General features: G+C 45.7%; 1 protein-coding gene across 1 annotated transcript in view; it reads right to left on the reverse strand.

Moving 5' to 3' along the window:
• The window catches only part of piezo2b (piezo-type mechanosensitive ion channel component 2b), a 285,749-nt gene that overhangs the window by 115,596 nt on the left and 162,653 nt on the right, over positions 1-7,500 (reverse strand). The gene's annotated exons all lie outside the window — the stretch shown is intronic.

Raw genomic sequence — 7,500 nt, forward strand, 5'->3', positions numbered from 1 at the left:
AGAGAGAGAGAGAGAGAGAGAGAGAGAGAGAGAGAGAGAGCGATCAACACAGAGAGAAAATGATTAACACAGGAGACAGAGAGAAACTTTAATGAAGACAGCTTCTCCATTCTGGAGGGGGAACTCAATCATTTCCAGGCCCAGGGACATATACTAGTCTGTGGCGACATAAATGCCACAACCGGACAAGAACCTGACACCCTCAACACACAGGTGGACAAACACCTGCCTGGAGGTGACAGCATTCCCTCCCCCATATGCCCCCCTAGGCACAACTATGACAACATAACCAACAAAAACGGGTCACAACTCCTGCAGCTCGGTCGCACGCTTGATATGTATATAGTCAATGGTAGGCTTCAAGGAGACTCCTATGGTAGGTACACCTATAGCTCATCTCTTGGCAGTAGTACTGTAGACTACTTTAACACTGACCTCAACCCAGAGTCTCTCAGAGTGTTCACAGTTAGCACACTGACACCCCTATCAGATCACAACAAAATCACAGTCTACATTAAAAGAACAATACTCAATCACGAGGCAGCAAAGCCAAAGGAACTGAATAATACTAAGAAATGCTATAGTTGTGTGGAAACCAAAAAACAATTAGGCAACAACAAATTCAATCCCTTCTAGATAACTTCCTGGACAAAACGTTTCACTGTAATAGTGAAGGTGTAAACTTGGCAATAGAACACCTAAGTATATTTAACTTCAGCTTCCCCATCAAATCTAAACATTTTCAGCATATAACAACAATGACAAATGGTTTGATGAAGAATGCAAAACCCTAAGAAAGAAATTGAGAAACCTATCCAACCAAAAACAGAGACCCAGAAAACCTACGTCTTCACTATGGTGAATCACTAAAACAATACAGAAATACACTACGGAAAAATAAGGAACAGCACGTCAGAAATCAGCTCAATGTAATTGAAGAATCCACAGACTCTAACCACTTCTGGGAAAATTGAAAAACACTAAACAAACAACAACACAAATAATTATCTATCCAAAATGGAGATGTGTGGATAAACCACCTATCCAATCTTTTTGGCCCTATATCAAAGAACAAACAAAAAATACATGATCAAATACAAATCTTAGAATCAACTATTAAAGACTACCAGAACCCACTCGATTCTCCAATTACATTGAGTGAGCTACAGGACAAAATACAAACCCTCCAACCCAAAACGGCCTGTGGTGTTGATGGTATCCTCAAAGAAATTATTAAATATACAGACCACAAATTCCAATTTGCTATACTAAAACTCTTTAACATCATCCTCAGCTCTGGCTTCTTCCCCAATATTTGGAACCAAGGACTGATCACACCAATCCACAAAAGTGGAGACAAATTTGATCCCAATAACTACAGTGGGATATGCATCAACAGCAACCTTGGGAAAATCCTCTGCATTATCATTAACAGCAGACACGTACATTTCCTCAGTGAAAACAATGTACTGAGCAAATGTGAAATTGGCTTTTTACCAAATTACCGTACGACAGACCACGTATTCACCCTGCACACTCTAATTGAGAAACAAACAAACCAAAACAAAAGGTAAAAAGTATTCTCATGCTTTGTTGCTTTCAAAAAAGCTTTTGATTCAACTAGGCATGAGGATCTGCTATACAAATAGTTTTAAAGCGTTGTTGGGGGAAAAACATATGACATTATCAAATCATGAACACAAATAGCAAGTGTGCGGTTAAAATAGGCAAAAAAAACACACATTCCTTTCCTCATTTGGAGTGAGACAGGGATGCAGCTTGAGCACCCCCCCCCCCACCCCCCACCCCCTTCAACATATACAGTGGGGGGGAAAAGTATTTGATTCCCTGCTGATTTTGTACGTTTGCCCACTTACAAAGAAATGATCAGTCTATAATTTTAATGGTAGGTTTATTTGAACAGTGAGAGACAGAATAACAACAAAATAATCCAGAAAAAACGCATTTCAAAAATGTTTTAAAATGATTTGCATTTTAATGAGGGAAATAAGTATTTGACCCCTCTGCAAAACATGACTTAGTACTTGGTGGCAAAACCCTTGTAGCAATCACAGAGGTCAGACGTTTCTTGTAGTTGGCCACCAGGTTTGCACACATCTCAGGAGGGATTTTGTCCCACTCTTCTTTGCAGATCTTCTCCAAGTCATTAAGGTTTTGAGGCTGACGTTTGGCAACTCGAACCTTCAGCTCCCTACACAGATTTTCTATGGGATTAAGGTCTGGAGACTGGCTAGGCCACTCCAGGACCTTAATGTGCTTCTTCTTGAGCCAGTCCTTTCTTGTCTTGGCCGTGTGTTTTGGGTCATTGTCATGCTGGAATACCCATCCACGACACATTTTCAATGCCCTGGCTGAGGGAAGGAGGTTCTCACCCAAGATTTGACGGTACATGGCCCCGTCAATCGTCCCTTTGATGCGGTGAAGTTGTCCTGTCCCCTTAGCAGAAAAACACCCCCAAAGCATAATGTTTCCACCTCCATGTTTGACGGTGGAGATGGTGTTCTTGGGGTCATAGGCAGCATTCCTCCTCCTCCAAACACGGCGAGTTGAGTTGATGTCAAAGAGCTCCATTTTGGTCTCATCTGACCACGACACTTTCACCAGTTGTCCTCTGAGTCATTCAGATGTTCATTGGCAAATGTCAGATGGGCATGTATATGTAATCTTGAGCAGGATTTCAGTACTTCACGGCGTAGTGTGTTACCAATTGTTTTCTTGGTGACTATGGTCCCAGCTGCCTTGAGATCATTGACAAGATCCTCCCGTGTAGTTCTGGGCTGATTCCTCATCGTTCTCATGATCATTGCAACTCCACGAGGTGAGATCTTGCATGGAGCCCCAGGCCGAGGGATATTGACAGTTCTTTTGTGTTTCTTCCATTTGCGAATAATCGCACCAAATGTTGTCACCTTCTCACCAAGCTGCTTGGCGATGGTCTTGTAGCCCATTCCAGCCTTGTGTAGGTCTACAATCTTGTCCCTGACATCCTTGGAGAGCTCTTTGGTCTTGGCCATGGTGGAGAGTTTGGAATCTGATTGATTGATTGCTTCTGTGGACAGGTGTCTTTCTTACAGGTAACAAGCTGCGGTTAGGAGCACTCCCTTTAAGAGTGTGCTCCTAATCTCAGCTCGTTATCTGTATAAAAAGACATTTGGGAGCCAGAAATCTTTCTGATTGAGAGGGGGTCAAATACTTATTTCCCTCATTAAAATGCAAATCAATTTATAACATTTCTGACATGTTTTTCTGGATATTTTTGTTGTTATTCTGTCTCTCCCTGTTCAAATAAACCTACCATTAAAATTATAGACTGATCCTTTCTTTGTCAGTGGGCAAACGTACAAAATCAGCAGGGGATCAAATACTCCCCCCCCCCCCCCCCCCCCCCCACTGTATATCAACCAGCCTCACCCTACAAGAATCTGAAGTCAAATGTCTACTATTTGCTGATGATCTGGTTGCACTCTCCGCAACCAAGGAGGGCCTACAGCAGCACCTAGATTATCTGCACAGATTCTGTCAGACCTGGGCCCTGTCAGACCTGGGCCCTGTCAGACCTGGGCCCTGACAGACCTGGGGCCCTGACAGACCTGGGGCCCTGACTAACCTGGGGCCCTGACAGACCTGGGGCCCTGACAGACCTGGGCCCCTGACAGACCTGGGGCCCTGACAGACCTGGGGCCCTGACAGTAAATCTCAGAAAGACAAAAATAATGATGTTCCAATAAAGGTCCAGTTGACAGAACCACTAATCCATCTAGACATCGTTGCCCAGGACTAGAAAAAAAGGTCCAGTTGCCAGGACCACGAATACAAATTCCATCTAGACACCGGTGCCCTAGAGCACACAAAAAACGATACATACCTCGGCCTAAATATCAGCGCCACAGGTAACTTCCACAAAGCTGTGAAAGAGCTGAGAGACAAGGCAAGAAGGGCATTCTATGCCATCAAAAGGAATGTAACATTCGACATACCAATTAGGATCTGGCTAAAAATACTTGAATCAGTTATAGAACCCATTGCCCTTTATGGATGTGAGGTCTTGGAACCGCTCACCAACCAAGAATTCACAAAATGGGACAAACACCTAATTGAGACTCTGCATGCAGAATTCTGCAAAAAATATCCTCTATGTAAAACACCAAATAATGCACGCAGAGCAGAATTAGGTTGATACACGCTAATTATCAAAATCCAGAAAAGACCTGTGAAATTCTACAACCACCTAAAAAGAAGCGATTCCCAAACCTTCCATAACAAAGCCATCACCTACAGAGAGATGAACCTGGAGAAGAGTCCCCTAAGCAAGCTGGTCCTGAGGCTCTGTTCACAAACACAAACAGACCCCACAGAGCCCCAGGACAGCAACACAGTTAGACCCAACCAAATCATGAGAAAATAAAAAGATAATTACATGACACATTGGAAAGAATAAACAAAAAAACTGAGCAAACTAGAATGCTATTTGGCCCTAAACAGAGAAAACACAGTGACTGACCCAAACTTAAGGAAAGCTTTGACTATGTACAGACTCAGTGAGCGTAGCCTTGCTATTGAGAAAGGCCACCATAGGCAGACCTGGCTCTCAAGAGAAGACAGGCTATGTGCACACTGCCCACAAAATGAGGTGGAAACTGAGCTGCACTTCCAACCTCCTGCCCAATGTATGACCATATTAGACACATATTTCCCTCAGATTACACAGATCCACAAAGAATTTGAAAACAAATCCAATTTTGATAAACTCCCATATCTATTGGGTGAAATACCATAGTGTGCATCATAGCATTTGTGATCTGTTGCCACAAGAAAAGGTCAACCAGTGAAGAACAAACACCATAGTAAATACAACCCATATTTACGTTGATTAATTTTCCATTTTGTACTTTAACTATTTGCACATTGTTACAACACTGTCTATATACATAATATGACATTTCAAATATCTCTATTCCTTTGGATCTTTGGTGTAATGTTTAATGTTCATTTTATATTGTTCTAAATCACTTTTGTTTATTATCTATTTCACTTGATTTGGCAATGGAAAGATATGTTTCCCATGCCAATAAAGCCCTTGGAATTGGATTTAATTGAACAGCGAGAGATCAACACAGTGAGAGAACGATTAACACAGGAGAGAGAGAGAGAGAGAGGGAGAACGATTAACACAGGAGAGAGAGAGAGAGAGAGAGAGAGAGAGAGAGAGAGAGAGAGAGAGAGAGATCAACACAGAGAGAGGGAGATCAACACAGAGAGAGGGAGATCAACACAGAGAGAGGGAGATCAACACAGAGAGAACGATTAACACAGGAGAGAGAGAGGGAGATCAACACAGAGAGAGAGAGATCAACACAGAGAGAGGGAGATCAACACAGAGAGAGGGAGATCAACACAGAGAGAGAGATCAACACAGACAGAGGGAGATCCACAACAAAAGTAGATTGACATACACAGTGTAGGTTAGCAACCAATAGGGTTATAATTTGCTACCACGGGCTGCAGAGGAACTAGGAAAAGAGTGGAGGGGATATGTTCTAAAGAGGAGAGGTGGTATATTTTAATACTAAGTCAAGACATGCTTGAAAGAAGAGACTTTTAATGACGATAAACTGGCCGAGAAGTTAGCTACGGAGAGAAGGGGGTTGTGGGTATCAGGATGATGTGTCCACAAATGAAATTGGTCATCCAAAGAGACAGAAAGGGGCAGAAACCAAAATTGAACAGAATTTTTCACATACGTTTCTAACATGACCTGTCGAAGCAAACCCCCCATACAGTCATCAGATATTGGTTTACCATTAAACCAAATGGACATAACTGTAGGAGCAAGTTTCACAGGGAGGTTAGGTACCCGAGCAGGGAAAGACAGGCGTGTTGAGATGCTTGGAGGACCGGCGGACCGGAGGTATAGAGGATGAGAGGAGAGGTGGAGAGATGAGATGGAGAGGTGGATTAGAGTGGAGAAGTGGAGAGTTGGAGAGATGGAGAGATGAGGTGGATGAGAGAGGATGGAGGGATGAGAGAGGACAGATGGAGAGATGAGATGGAGAGATGGATGAGAGAGGAGAAGGGGAGAGATGGAGAGGAGGTAGAGAGAGGGGAGATGGAGAGGAGGTAGAGAGAGGATAGATGGAGAGGAGGTAGAGAGAGGAGAGATGGAGAGGAGGTAGAGAGAGGAGAGATGGAGAGGAGGTAGAGAGGGGAGAGATGGAGAGGAGGTAGAGAGGGGAGAGATGGAGAGGAGGTAGAGAGGGGAGAGGGGAGAGGTGGAGAGGAGGTAGAGAGGGGAGAGATGGAGAGGAGGTAGAGAGAGGAGAGATGGAGAGGAGGTAGAGAGAGGAGAAATGGAGAGATGGAGAGATGGGGTGGATGAGAGAGGATGGAGGGATGAGAGAGGACAGATGGAGAGATGGATGAGAGAGGAGAAGGGGAGAGATGGAGAGGAGGTAGAGAGAGGAGAGATGGAGAGGAGGTAGAGAGAGGAGAGATGGAGAGGAGGTAGAGAGAGGAGAGATGGAGAGGAGGTAGAGAGAGGAGAGATGGAGAGGAGGTAGAGAGAGGAGAAATGGAGAGGAGGTAGAGAGGGGAGAGATGGAGAGGAGGTAGAGAGGGGAGAGGAGGTAGAGAGGGGAGAGATGGAGAGGAGGTAGAGAGGGGAGAGATGGAGAGGAGGTAGAGAGGGGAGAGGGGAGAGGTGGAGAGGAGGTAGAGAGGGGAGAGATGGAGAGGAGGTAGAGAGGGGAGAGGGGAGAGGTGGAGAGGAGGTAGAGAGGGGAGAGGGGAGAGATGGAGAGGAGGTAGAGAGGGGAGAGGGGAGAGATGGAGAGGAGGTAGAGAGGGGAGAGGGGAGAGATGGAGAGGAGGTAGAGAGGGGAGAGGGGAGAGGTGGAGAGGAGGTAGAGTGGGGAGAGGGGAGAGGTGGAGAGGAGGTAGAGATGGGAGAGGTGGAGAAGAGGTAGAGAGGGGAGAGGGGAGAAGTGGAGAGGAGGTAGAGAGGGGAGAGGGGAGAGGTGGAGAGGAGGTAGAGAGGCGAGAGGTGGAGAGGAGGTAGAGAGGGGAGAGGGGAGAGGTGGAGAGGAGGTAGAGAGGTGGATGAGAGAGGAGAGATGGAGAGATGGAGAGGAGGTAGAGAGGTAGAGGGAGGAGAAGGGGAGAGGTAGAGAGGTAGAGGGAGGAGAGATGGAGAGGAGGTAGAGAGGAGAGGTGGAGGAGGTAGAGAGGTAGAGGGAGGAGAAGGGGAGAGGAGGTAGAGAGGTGGAGAGGAGGTAGAGAGGTAGAGGGAGGAGAAGGGGAGAGGTGGAGAGGAGGTAGAGAGGTGGAGAGGAGGTAGAGAGGTAGAGGGAGGAGAAGGGGAGAGATGGAGAGGAGGTAGAGAGGTAGAGGGAGGAGAAGGGGAGAGGTGGAGAGGAGGTAGAGAGGTAGAGGGAGGAGAAGGGGAGAGGTGGAGAGGAGGTAGAAAGGTAGAGGGAGAAGGAG

This window comes from Salmo salar, chromosome 14 (assembly GCF_965601325.2).
Source record: "Salmo salar chromosome 14, fSalSal1, whole genome shotgun sequence".
In the NCBI taxonomy this organism is placed as follows: Eukaryota; Metazoa; Chordata; class Actinopteri; order Salmoniformes; family Salmonidae; genus Salmo; species Salmo salar.